This window comes from Phocoena sinus, chromosome 15 (genome assembly GCF_008692025.1).
Source record: "Phocoena sinus isolate mPhoSin1 chromosome 15, mPhoSin1.pri, whole genome shotgun sequence".
In the NCBI taxonomy this organism is placed as follows: domain Eukaryota; kingdom Metazoa; phylum Chordata; class Mammalia; order Artiodactyla; family Phocoenidae; genus Phocoena; species Phocoena sinus.
In genome coordinates this window covers 12,005,174-12,018,848 of record NC_045777.1, presented here as the reverse complement: position 1 = coordinate 12,018,848, position 13,675 = coordinate 12,005,174, and the positions used below count along the sequence as shown (strand labels likewise).

At 48.7% G+C, this 13,675-nt stretch overlaps 1 protein-coding gene across 1 annotated transcript in view; it reads right to left on the bottom strand.

Annotated features, from left to right (window-relative positions):
- The window catches only part of KCNB1 (potassium voltage-gated channel subfamily B member 1), a 102,825-nt gene that overhangs the window by 38,772 nt on the left and 50,378 nt on the right, over positions 1 to 13,675 (bottom strand). The gene's annotated exons all lie outside the window — the stretch shown is intronic.

Genomic DNA, 13,675 nt, shown 5'->3' with positions numbered 1-13,675 from the left:
CCATCCTTTTAAAAATGTGCTTGCCCCAGGCCAGTGTGGGCGCTGGGAGAGGCCACAGTCAAGTCCACTGAAGGCCTTGGTGAGTTCCAGACCTGAGGCAGGTCACTAGGCTCTTTCCTCTCTGTGGGTGACCTTGGGGAAAGGTCTAGGGGACCCAAGAGGGGCGGGGCCACCAGTCTTTCCAGCAGCCAGAGGTCAGGGGAGGGCCATGCCTGTCTCTTGGGATATAATGCCTTTTCAGTTGTCACTGAATGAATATCAACGAATGGCTTCATTGGGAATTCCCTGGTGGTCCAGTGGTTAGGGCTCCACGCTTCCATCGCAGGGGGCACAGGTTCGCTCCCTGGTCGGGGAAATAAGATCCCACATCCCACGTGCCACATGGTGCGGCCAAAAATTTAAAAATGTAAAAAAGAATGGCTTCATTCGTTCATTCACCCACTCCAGCCTCACCATGGCCCCCTTGCCCTCTGAAGTCCTCTCTAACCTCATCTCCTACTCCTGTCCCCCGACATGCTCCATTCCAGCCTCAAGGGCCTTCTGGCCATTTCCCAATATATTGAGCTCATTTTTGCCCCAGGGCCTTTGCATTGCAGTCCCCTCTGCCTGGAAGGTTCTTCGTCCATTTTGTGATGCTATCCCTAATCGAGCCTCAGCTTCCAGGAAGGGGTTGGAGGTGTGCAAAAGAGGGGTCATTCCACCCAGACCTCATAATCCCTAAGGGTCTTAAACAAGAGTTTTCATGATATAGACATAAGGTTCCTCACTGCACCATTGTTTATTAGATCAGAAAGTTCAGAACCAACCTCAGTGTCCATCAACAGGGTAAAAGTTAAACCAGCAGTGGGTCAGCCACACAACGGAATACTATGTAGCTGTAAAAAGGAGCAAGGTGGCTCAATACACATGAATAGCGAATAATCCCTGAGGAATGATGATCGTAACCAGTCCCCATTTCAGTACACCAAAGAAAAAAGGGTCTACACATCCATGGATTGGGATGAACTTGTATATAGATAGATTGCTTCTGGAAGGGATCAGAAGAAATTGGTAACAGTGGCTGCCTCTGGGGAGGAGGGCTGGGGGAAGGGGCAGGAGAAGGATTTTTCACTGTGTGCCCTTTTGGACACTTTGACTTCCATACCGAGAAAATATATCACCTATTCAAAAAACTGACATCCCAAAATTTTTAGAATTCTGACCTTAACTCTAGATGGGTTACATACATAAACAGGGACACAGTGACAATGATGAAAAAAAGCCATGTTCGTCAAACCTCACCATCCTTGTATCCCATTATCTGGCTCATGCCTCGAGAACAGCATGAATTTAAAATGTAAGTATATAAGTACATAAAACAAATCCTGTGGTTATCTTGTGAACCTCACACATACATTGTGCTGTAATTTTGTGCAGGTGGGCCAGAAGCATGAATTTGTTCAATTTAATATCTAAAAATTTTATTCTATTTTATTTATTTGGTTCTACTGGGTTTTAGTTGTGGCCGGCAGGCTCCTTAGTTGCAGCTCGCTGTCTCCTTAGTTGCAGCTCGCCAGCTCTTTAGTTGTGGCATGCAAACTCTTAGTTGCGGCATGCGTGTGGGATCTAGTTCCCTGACCAGGGATCGAACCCGGGCCCCCTGGATTGGGAGCCTGGAGTCTTAACCACTGCGCCACCAGGGAAGCCCCTAATATTTTAAATGTACCATAACTTTTGGGATGTCTTCATTTGGGGGCTTTTAAAAAAATAAATTAATATTCCAGGAGTCTCAAAAAATAGAAGTCTTCCAGGCTTCTCTTGGCCTGAGGGACCCTGTCCCAGTTCTCCTCAGGGAGAGACCAGGAACAGTAAACCCACAATCCCACATTTAGCCACTCCCAGGGGACGATGACAAGTTCACCAGGATGCAGAGGCTGGGTCAGGTCCGCCCCTGGGAACGTGGCCCCTGGTGAACGGGGGCAGGAGGGAATACCAGCCTGGGAGGCTGGTCTGGCTACGAACTGGGGGAACCGTCTTGTTTTTTAGCTGCCTTTCTGGGAACTGAGCTAGAAGCTCCACCCAGTTCTGTCCGAACCCACAGCCCAGGCTTTTTAGCCACTAGATCAAAGTGAGAGATGTTGATACTGTGTGTTTTCACTTATAAATCTAAAAAATGAAATAAACTTATCAATATAACAAAACTGAAACAGACTCACAGATACAGAGAATGGACTAGTGGTTACCAGAGGGAAGAAGGGCAAGATAGCGGTAGGGGATTAAGGGGTATAAATTACTAGGTATAAAATAAATAAGATACAAGGATGTAATGTACAGTACAGGGAATATAGGCAATATTTTATAATAACTTTAAATGGAATATAATCTATAAGAACATAGAATCACTATGTTGTACACCCAAAACTAATATAATATTGCAAATAAACTATACTTCAATAAGAAAAAGTGAGGGCTTCCCTGGTGGCGCAGTGGTTGAGGGTCCGCCTGCCAATGCAGGGGATGTGGGTTCGCGCCCCAGTCCGGGAGGATCCCGCGTGCCGCGAAGCGGCTGGGCCCGTGGGCCATGGCCGCTGAGCCTGCGCGTCCGCGTCTGGAGCCTGTGTTCCGCAGCGGGAGAGGCCGCAGCGGTGAGGGGCCCCGCGTACCCCCCCAAAAAAAAAAAAAAGTGAGATATGTTGATCTAGCGTGGCTGTGACCTGGCTTGAACCAAGGTCAAAGTTTCCCACTAGCCTGCAGGACAGCAGAAATGACCAAATGTCGCGACTAATAATGTACACGAGTTTGACACCTTTGCGAGCATTGCCCTTCACTGTCTTCAAAGCTTGTGCCCAGCCCGCATCTTACCGCTCACGGCCACCCTAGGAGGTAGCAGGATTGGTTTCATAATCCTCACTTTACAGTCAGGGAAGCTGAGACTCAGAGTGGGGAGGGGACTCGTCTAAGGTCACACAGCAGGGGAGTATCATACATGGTAAGCGTCTCCAGTCCAGAGATCTCTCTGAGACACCACCTGGGGGAAGCCAGGGTGGGCCTCACCCAGTGCCTGGGTCCCCAGGGCATGGATAGACAAGGCCCCCACCTCCTCAGGTGGGCAGAGACCAGGTGACCTAGTCTAGACTGTGCTGCTGAGCCTGGGTAGGGGCGGGGGAGGCACGTGGAGGCACCAGTGACAGGGAATCTCAGAGTATCTAATGGATCAGTGAGACCTGTCACATCTGCCTTCAAGAGGTATCTGGAGTGTACCCACCTCTCACCACCCCGACAGATGCCCCCCGGCCAGGCCACCCTCCTCTTCTGCCTGGATGGCTGCAATCACATCCTCACTATCTTCCTGCTTCTGTCCTGATCCCTGCAAGAAACCCACTCCATCTTCCACATTCATCTGGAGGGCTCCCGTCAGAACCTAAGCCGGGTCATTTCACTCTTCTTTGCTCAAAACACTGCCATGTGTCCCAGTGCGCTCAGAGCTAAAGGTGAAGTCCTTACAAGGCCCACAGACCCTGCGTGGTTGGGCCCTCCTTCCCTCTCTGACTCATCTCTCTCCATTCCTCCCCTCGCTCACTTGGCTCCAGCCACGCTGGCTTTTTTTTTTTTTTTTTTTTTTTTTGCGGTACATGGGCCTCTCACTGTTGTGGCCTCTCCCGTTGCAGAGCACAGGCTCCGGACGCGCAGGCTCAGCGGCCATGGCTCACAGGCCCAGCCGCTCCACGGCATGTGGGATCTCCCCGGACCAGGGCATGAACCCGTGTCCCCTGCATCGGCAGGCGGACTCGCAACCACTGAGCCACCAGGGAAGCCCCACGCTGGCTTTCTTGATGCTCCTGGAACACACCAGGCACTCTTCAGCTTCAGGGCCTTTGCGCTGGCTGTCCCCTCTGCCTGGAACACTCCACCCTGACATACATACTCATCTCCTTCACTTCTTTCAGGTCTCTGCTTAAACGTCACATCCCCAGAATGGCTTACCCTGACCTACTTCAAGCGGCACCAACCTCCCATGAATATCTGAATATCTGTGCCCTTACTCCTGACATATTACATCTATGCATAGATATTATATATTGTGTCCTGTTGTTTTTGTTCTTCTCTCCTTTCTAGAATGCAAGCTTCATGAGCTGTGGAGGCTTGGTTCTTTTCCTTCATTACTGTATCCTCGGAGCCTAGCAAGGGGCTAGTGGACAGTAGACACTAAATAAAGATTTGTTGGAGAACAAACAAATGAATCCAGGTCTCCTGACAGACTCCTCAGGACTCCGACTGGGCCAAGGAGCTCTGAAATGCCCCATGGATCTTTCTCTCCGAGAAATGCAAACCCTGCTTCCCACTGGGGTTGGGTAGTTTGCTGGCCACATGCCCAAGCCACTGCCGTGACGATACCCATTCGGTGTGTTTCTGTGATTGAAGGCAAAGCACGCTCTGTTTCCTCAAGGTACTCACACAAACACAATGAGAACTTTTGGGGGCTCAAGGTAAAATTTGTAGAGTGAAATGTTGCTCCAAATGCATGGTTTACAAGCAACCAGGAATTATTTCTTTGTAAACAAGAAATGAGATCTTATGCAAAACAGGCTTTTCTTGGGGTTGGCTCCCTTTTTCAAAAGACCATTATTAGGCAGAAAATAATCATTCATAATAATGATAGTTACCACTAACTGAGCAGCTATTATGGGCGAGGCACGGTATGAAGTACACTGTCTACTTCACCCTCATGATGTCCCTGAATAGTATCCCTGCCTGCCAGAAAAGGAAACGGAGGATCGAGAAGTGAAGTGACTTGTCTGATGTCCCACAGTCACTAAGAGCAGAAGACAGCACCCAAACCCTGGTCTTCTCACCCCAAATCCAAGAAAAGATAAGGACGCTGGCACTAGCAATTTGCTAAGACAACCATGCAGGTAAGGACAGGCCTGCTGGCCAGGGTCTGAAAAAAAAAAAAAAAAGGATTCTAGATCATCCGGATGACAAGGGTAGTCAGTCATGCAGCACCCAGGGTTCGGGCTGGGGTTACACTTCACCGCTGGTGCGTTCCTGGAAGACAACCAGAGAGCTCTGGCCATTTCCCCTTAAAAGCTCTGGTGAGAGGCGAGGAAAGATGTGTTTGGAGACGCTTCTTTGGATTCCATTAAAGCAGGTGCTTAGGGGCCTGGAGCAGCCACGTGCATGTTGCCCCACCGACTCCCTGTTGGGTCTCCCCACTTCTGAGAGGATGTTGTGACCCAAGGCTGGGCAAGAAGGCCTGGATTTCCAAGTACACAATCCCTCGGGGATGGAGGGCAGGGATGCTGGCCTAGGGGCATAGAACAGACAGGGGAGGGACCTGCTTCACGCTTAGCCCGTGAGGCAAAATGAAATTTGGCTCAAACCAGCTATTGCCAACATGAGGTGGTAAGGAGTGTCTTGTCCTGGGGCAGGCCCTTCTGGTTTAACAGTCCCATGGAGCGTCTTCCTCCTAAACCTCATGACCTACGGACATGCCATGAACTTACCAGTCACTTGAGTCTTAAAACATCGCCCTCATGATCTTTACCTCTCCTTCCATTAAGAGGTGAGGTCCGTGTCCCTTCCTCCTGAATTTGGGCTCTGCAATTGCTTGCTCAGTAGAGTATGGCAGAAATGATGTGGTGCCAGTGTTGGGACCCAAACCTTGAGAAACTGGCATCTATCACTTCCTGTTTCTTGGTATGATCACTGTTGGAGCCTAGCCACCATGCTGTGAGGAGGCATAAGCTACTCCATGGAGAGGAACTGACAGCCGGGAACAACTCCCGGGGCTGGGCTGTGTGAGTGAGCCCCAGGTGAGGTGCCCCCATGGATACCACGTGCAGGATAGAAATATACTAGCCCCACCCAGCCCTGCACATGTTGCAAATTCATGGACAAATAAATGATTGAGTTTGTTTCAAGCCACTAAGGTTTTTTTTTGTTTTTTGGTTTTTTTTTTTTTTGCGGTACGCGGGCCTCTCACCGTTGTGGCCTCTCCCGTTGCGGAGCACAGGCTCCAGACTCGCAGGCTAAGCGGCCATGGCTCACGGGCCCAGCCGCCCCGCGGCATGTGGGATCTTCCCGGACCGGGGCACGAACCCGTGTCCCCTGCATCGGCAGGCGGACTCTCAACCACTGCGCCACCAGGGAAGCCCTGTCATGTGGTTTTAAGTCTCTAAAACTCTGTCTGCCAAACTGTCCCTCTCTTATTTTAAGCTAGCTCAAACTCCCCAAAGGGCCAAGATGACAGGACAGGCCCAAGGAGTGCCGATAGAGGGATCCTAGCCATGACAGTCAAGGCCCGCTCTGAAGCTGACAGCACCCAAAAAGCTCTCGTCAGCATTACCTTGGAAAATTCTCTCAGGAACCTGGTGAAGGTGACTAGAAACAAACTGTGGTCTATCCAAAGAATAAAATACTACTCCGCAGTAAAAAGGAATGAAGCACTGATGCACCATGGATGAGCCTCCAAAACATTGTGCTCAGGGAAAGAAGCCAGACACAAAAGGCCACATATCATATGATTCCATTTCTATGAAATGTCCAGAAGAGGCAGAGCCATAGAGATAAAACGTAAATTAGTGGTTTTCTGGGCCTGTGGGTGGGAATGGGGAGTGAATGCAAGTAGGTGGGAGGGTTTTTGGGGAAATGTTCTGAAATTGGATTATAGCGATGGCTGTACAACTCTGTAAATTTACGAAAAATTATTGAATTGTACATTTAAAATGGAATGCTATGGTATATAAATGATTCCCCAATATTATTAAAATGGAATGTTATGGTATATAAATGATCCCCCGGAGGAGCCGGGGGTGGGGACTGGGGGTAGTTAAGGCCTCGTGGAGCACAGGAGATAAATGGGTATGTACTGGTTAGAAGGGATGGAAGCTGTGATTTTCTTAGTCACCTCACGGGAAACCAAGGAGCAGAAGGCCTCTGACTTCCTACTAGTTAAAAAGAGATTATATTGTGATGGGGATAAAAGCTGAGAATCGTAATGATAATGGCTGACGTTATTCAGTGCTTACGCTTCACCAGGTGCTGCGCGAGGCAGTTTACACATATGAACTCTTTGCTCCTCTCAGCAGCCCTATGAACTGATGCTGGGAGAAAATTCTCCATGGGTTGCTCGATGTCTGTGTGTCTTCTGAGCAAGAGACACTGAGAGCTTTGTACTGGACTCTGTTCTCAAGGATGCCTGCATAGCAAGCAGCCTTGGAAGACAGAAAGAGTATCTCCCTCTGGGGCAGAGAGAGTTGTTTCCCAATCACTATAATAAAGATAAGGTCTCCCTCCAGAGCAAAGGCTGGGTGGGTTTGCCAGCAGCCCTCTTATAAGACTGGGGGTTTCCTAAGCCTGGGGATCCTCAGTTGTGACAAGTCCAGGTGGTGCAGCATCCACCTGGGTCAACTTGCAGTGCTCCCACAGAACCTGGGGGCAAAAAGAGCTGATGCGAATGTAAAGTTCATGCCACCTGCTGTCCTGTGAGTGATAAAGTCCTTTGTCTTCTGACCCAGGGGTCTCGTGTCTCCTGTTGGTATCTAGTCAACTGGGGCAGGCTCACTTGTTTGCTTGCAAGCAAAGTAAAATCTCAGAACCCTCCACAGTTCTTGACAGTTGGCGCTCACATCACCCCCATTTTACAGATGAGGACTCTGAGACCCAGAGAATTAAAGCTTCTTGTTCAAGGTCACACAGCTAGCAAAGTGACAGAGTTGGGACTGAAACCCAGACAGATTGGGAAAGGCAGGAGATCTGAGCAGGGGACTGGTGAAGGTAACACCTGGGAGTGACAGGAGCTGAAAGCTCCGAAGATACACAGAAGGTCGTGCCTCTCAGCCTCCCAACCCCATACACCCCCAGATGCTGCCTGTCTCCACATCCGGCTGCTGGGGCTGAGCAGCCATTTGGGACGGCCGCGATATATTTAACGGTGAGTCACGCTCTCCCCCAGCAATCAGCAGTGGCAGGCTCGGGAGGATGCAGGGAGCATCTCTGGAAATCCAAGCCTGAGGGTCGCCATGGCAACCCCACCCAACTCGCTTGCCAACAGCTGGGATGCCAGGGCCTGAATCAAGGTAGAAAATAGTCTCATAGGCTGAGCGCGGCCAAGGACAGGAGCAGGCCTGCCACACGCCATCACTGGTGGGTTCACCAGGGGTTGCTGCAGGAGTCCTGAGGACTTGGTGATCAGGAAGTCTCATAGGCGCGCTGGTGAGCTCAGAGTCCCCCCATGGAGGCCTGATGTCCCTGGCCTGCTGGGATGAGGGTACTTGACTTGATGGGTACTCTGGTGAGCACCATCTCTTTCTGCCTTGGTTCCTCTCGGTTTGTCTGTCTCTCTCATACATACCCACCCTCATGAAGACCCCTCTCCATCTGAGGCTTCTAACAAAGCATGATTACAACAGCTACAGACTGATGGCATCCTGGGGATGTTAACCACAGACCAACATCTTCCAGGATAATTCTGAAGACTTCAGAACCTAAGACAAAGCAGCTACACCCACACTCCCACACCAAATATCAATATTCTAGTGAAAGCAGTTTGGAACCCATTCATTCATTCATAAATTCCTTCATTCATCAACTTGTTGCCTTAATTGTTCATTCTGAATTAAATTCAGGCTCCTACAGGCCCTGTGTAGATGTGGACCTGGTTATCTCTCTATCCTCATCCCCTTCCACTCTCCTCCTTTCTTACTCCACTCCAGCCCGCTAGCCTTGTTGCTGTGCCTCAAAGGTAGCAGGCTCTTTCCCGCCTCAGGGCCTTTGCACTTGTAGTTCTAACTTCCTGGAAAGTTCTTCCTCCAGATAACCACAGCCTGACTCCCTCACTCCCTTTTCGTCTCTGCACAGATCTCATCTCCTCAGAGAGACACTGTCAAGACCACCCTAGGAGAAAGCTCCCAATCCAGCCTCAAGGATAAGGCCAAATATATCTACATCACGTATAACACAGATTGTGACTTAGATTCTTCTATTTGTGACAAGGAAAGGGAAATTGAAAATTCGTGGCCTGTAAATTGAATCTGGCCCACAGATACGTTTTGTTTGGTCTAAATAGTGTTTCCAAAACATTGAATTAGTTGCTAACATTCATAAACTTGGGGAGATTTCATTTTAAAATACCAATTTTCAACTTCTCTTGCAAAACTGGAGGATCAAGCTACACGTTCCTGTATCTCAGCCACTGGTGGGGGCTGAGCAGTGGCCACCCCGTTAGACAGAGCGTGAGAATTCCTGTCTGCCAGGTGCACCACTTGGCCCCCTTCATTTATTTACACAGCCGCCTGCAGCCTCTGGGGGTCTTTATTCTCGCAATCCAGGTCTCCAAGCTGAGGTCACTAAGCTTGGTTTTGGATGGAGGGAGTGGGACATCACAGGTTTTTTTATCTTAATCAGTTAGAATTGAGTTTCTGGACTAATGCAGGCATTCTAGGGGAAGGCACTGAGTAAGCAAAGGCGTGAAAATGTAGGGCAAGTTCTAGGACTGCCAAGAAGTAGTATGGAGTGGGAAGAGGCCAGCAAAGTCATTTGGGACCAGAATCTGCAGGGCCTTGAATGCCTTGTTAAGTCCTTCAACTTCTCTTGAGGGTAGTGGGGAGCCACAGAAGATTGCGGAGCAAAGCAAGGGACATGGTCAGAGTCAGCAGGGGTGTGGGGAAGTAGGAGTGAGAATCCCCCATGATATCAAGTCTGGCTCAGGGTTCTCTCGGGGCCAAACCCCAGCCTAGAGAGCATTCAGGGGTGAGAGGGGTGGTGTCTTCCATCAGCCCCTCAGCTCCCGGCTCCTTCCTCTGGCTGTCTGATAATAACTGTTTTCAATACAGACGTTCTGGGTCCCCTGCCGTGGATCACTCAGCCACCCTTCCAGAGAGAAAACAAAGAGCAGTGTTTTCCATGTCTGTTTTAGACTGCTGTCTACATCTTTGTTCTCCATGAGGAAGACCCCCACACACACAGGGTGTCTCTTTTTCAGTTGTGGCCCAGCAGCCAGGTCTGGACCACCAGGCTGTGTTCCATTACAGGGAAGAACCAGCAGATGTAGCAGAATCATGCCAATTAGTCTGGGAGCTGCCTGGGGATGGTGGTGCCATTAAGTCTCAGGGATGTGGAGGTGGGGGGGGGAAGGAAGCTCGTCTCAGTCCACATGCCCATCCTAGACGGACCTTCTTTAACTATTCTGAGTAGCTAGGAAGAGCCCGCTCTCCTTGTCTCCTGAAGATGCTCCCTGGAGTTTGGGAGTTTGCATCGTGTGGTACATTTGTGCCCATTTTACTGATGGGCTGAGAGAAGTAGGAACTCTGCTGCACCTGGGTGGATCCAGCTCACCCATTTTACAGGTGGTGGTAAAACCGAGGCCTGAAAAGGAAGCATGGTTTGCTCAAGATTATAGCACAGTTGGCCACAATCTGAAAAGACCAGAATGTAAAATCTCAGAAGGCATGCACTTTGTTTGGCTTGGTCACAATTCCATCCCCACCACACAACATAGTACCTGGCAAATAAAAGGCTCTTGATAAATATATGTTGAATGAATAAGTAACATCGCTTCAGCTGTTTTAAGCTTTTACAAATAAGTCTCACACACATTCCCTCATTTCGACTGTCATCATTATCTTTCAAGCCAGGAATGGTATTTTTCCTCATTTTGTAGGTGAGGAAATGGAGGTTCAGAAAGGTTTAGTCACCTATCTGAGATCACACAGCCTGGAAAGAGCAGACCTAAATCCATAACATCTTACTGTGGGCTGAGGATCCCTTAGAATATCCGAGTGGAGGAAGAGACCTTGGGAACGCCCAGCTATGAGGTAAAAGCCTTGATCCACAAGAGCAGCTCTGACCTAAATTACACTCCACAGTCTGGGGGGAGAGACCAAGAGAACAGTTCCTCAAACTGTTAAACAGAGTTGCCATACAAGCCAGCAATTTCACTCCTAGGTAGATATCCAAGAGAACTGAAAACCTCTAGCCACACAAAAACTTATACATGAATGTTCATAGCAGTCATATTCATAATAGCCAAAAAGCAGAAAAAAACCAAATGCCCATAAACTGACAAAGGATAAACAAAATGTGGCATATCCATACAATGCAATATTATTTGTCTATAAAAAGGAATGAAGCACGGATACATGCTGCAACATGGATGAACCTTGAAAACGTTACGCTAAGTGAAGAAGCCAGACACAAAAGGCCACATGGTGTATGGCTCCGTTTATATGAAATGTCCAGAAGAGGCAGACCTATACAAACGGAAAGCAGATTGGTGGTTGCCAGGGGCCGAGGGAAAGCAGGGATGGAGAGTGACTGTATTGGGTATGGGTTTCTTTCTGGGATGATGCAAATGTTCTACAATCAGACTGTGGTGATAGCTGTACAACTCTGTGAATATACTAAAAACGACTGAGTTATACCTTTTAAGTGGGTGAATTTTTATGCCACATGAATTATATCCCAACCAAACCATTTTTAAAAGAATACCAAGAGAAGCATTTCCATGACAACAGAGTTTTAGAAGGAGGAACACACAAATGAGAAGACGTCCCCAGCATGGGCAGCCCCATGCTGTCTTCCGGGATGTCTGAAGAAGGATTTCAAGACAGAATTCCAACCCCAAGCCCCAACAATTCACCTTCGGGCTTGTTCCTAGAGAATTGGGAATCTGCAGGACACTTCCTTCAGGAAGCCCTTCCAGATATCCTAACCACAGATGAGAAAAGGAACCTAGCGTGATGACTGGGCAACATCTGGTGTCCAGGTGCTCTGCCTTTGATATCTTACTGAAGCCACGCAACAGCCTTGCTGAGTGAGAGAGAACATCCTCACCCCCATTATCTCAGCAAAGAAATGAAGGCTCAGAGAAAGGAAATGACTTGCCCAAGGTCACATAATGTATGATGCTCTCAGCTACATCATAGCACAAGGGACTTGCCTAGGCAGACTTGGGGCCACTTGCAGGGGAACCCCAGTCAAGTTCCTCACACTCTGTGGGCCTTGGTTTCCCCATTTGTACCATGAAATTCCAGCTCACTGTCCCCTTCCCTGTCTTGGTGGGGGTTTCAGCCGGACCACCCCTAACTTCCTCTGATATAATGATTCTCCACATTTCATCATGTTTCATTTGAACAAAGCCAAACATCTTTTCTCAGGGCCCCACCCACCCAGGGATTCTAGGCTAAATCTGTGCTGTTTTTCTCAACTTTGTCCTTCTAACGCTTGGCATGCCACTCTGCACTGTGGCCTCTATAACCACTTCTCAAATAACCCTGATGCTGGAGTTCAAGGAAGAAGACAAGGTTGCAGCTTTGTGAAGCATTTGCATGATGAGATTTCACAGGCTTGCTTTCTTCAGAGCTAAATGAGATGCTTTTCAGGGGCCCTCCCTTTTCTTTCAAAGTTCAGCTTTGGGGTTTGCAGACCTGAGAAGAATTTCCCACCAAAGTGTACAGACCAAGCCGCAAACACACACCCTTTCACATCTCCATCCATCCAACCATCCACCCATCCATTTCCCCGTTCATTCATTAATTCAACAAAAATTTATTGAGGGCCTTCTATGTGCCAGGCACTGTGTTAGTCACTGGGTACCATGGAAGAAAAGATAAAACAAGCTCCTTGTCCTCATGGAGCTCACAGACTAGTGGAGGAAGATGGGTCTTAGTAGATCCGCAAAATAGCAACACAAATTGGGATGAATGCCACCAGACAAAAGTTCAGAATAATAAGGGGGACCTAATTTCTACTGGGGGGCAGAGGAGATCTCTCTGAGGAAGTTGATATGTGACATAACTATGATTTACAATTTATCAGTGAGAAATGCTCTTGGTTGAAGAAGTAGAAAACACTGACTCGTAAGAGACTCAAACCAGCAGGGCATTTATAATCCCACATAACAAAATGTCCTGAGATAGGTACCCCATCATTGAGGTTCACAACAATATCATAAAAGATCCAAGTTCTCTACCATCCGTTCTACCATCCTCAGAGGATTGGCTCCATTCTCAGGCTCACTCACCTCATGGACCCAAGATGGCTGCCACTGCTCTGGCCATCACATGAAGACATGGCCACACAAGAAAAGGAAAAAAAGTCCTTCTCGTCCTCCTATCATTTTCTGAAGTAGAGAAAAACCTTTCCAGAAACTCCCCAGCAGATTTGATGTGGGCATCATATATCCTCACCTAAGCCATCACTGGTAAAAGTAATGGGGCCACCATGATTGTCTCAAACCAGCAGTTTTTACCGAAAGGTGATTTTTTTCCTCCTTGGGACATTTGGAGACACATTTTTTGTGCAATAATTGTGTGTGCTGGGGGTGCTACTGGCATCTGGCAGGTAGAGGCCAGGGATGCTACTGAACATCCTATAGCACACAGGACAGCCCCACAGCACAATTATCCAGGTGTCAACAGTGCTCAGGTTGAAAAACCATGTCTTAGCCCAATCAGAAGCAAATCCTGACTGACGGGGGCAGCAGGTGGAAGGGGGTGGGAAATTGGTTAGGGAAGCTTCCTGGAGGCTGTAACAGCTCAGCTCAGTCTAAAAAGATGGACATTGGCCAGACCAATCCAGGAAATGAGTCCAGCCTAGCATCTGGCCAGTGTACCAGCAGAAACGCAGATGACCCCCTCCATCTTTCCTGCCTCTACCAGCAGGATGTAAGCCCATGTGGGTACAGGTCTTGCCTGTC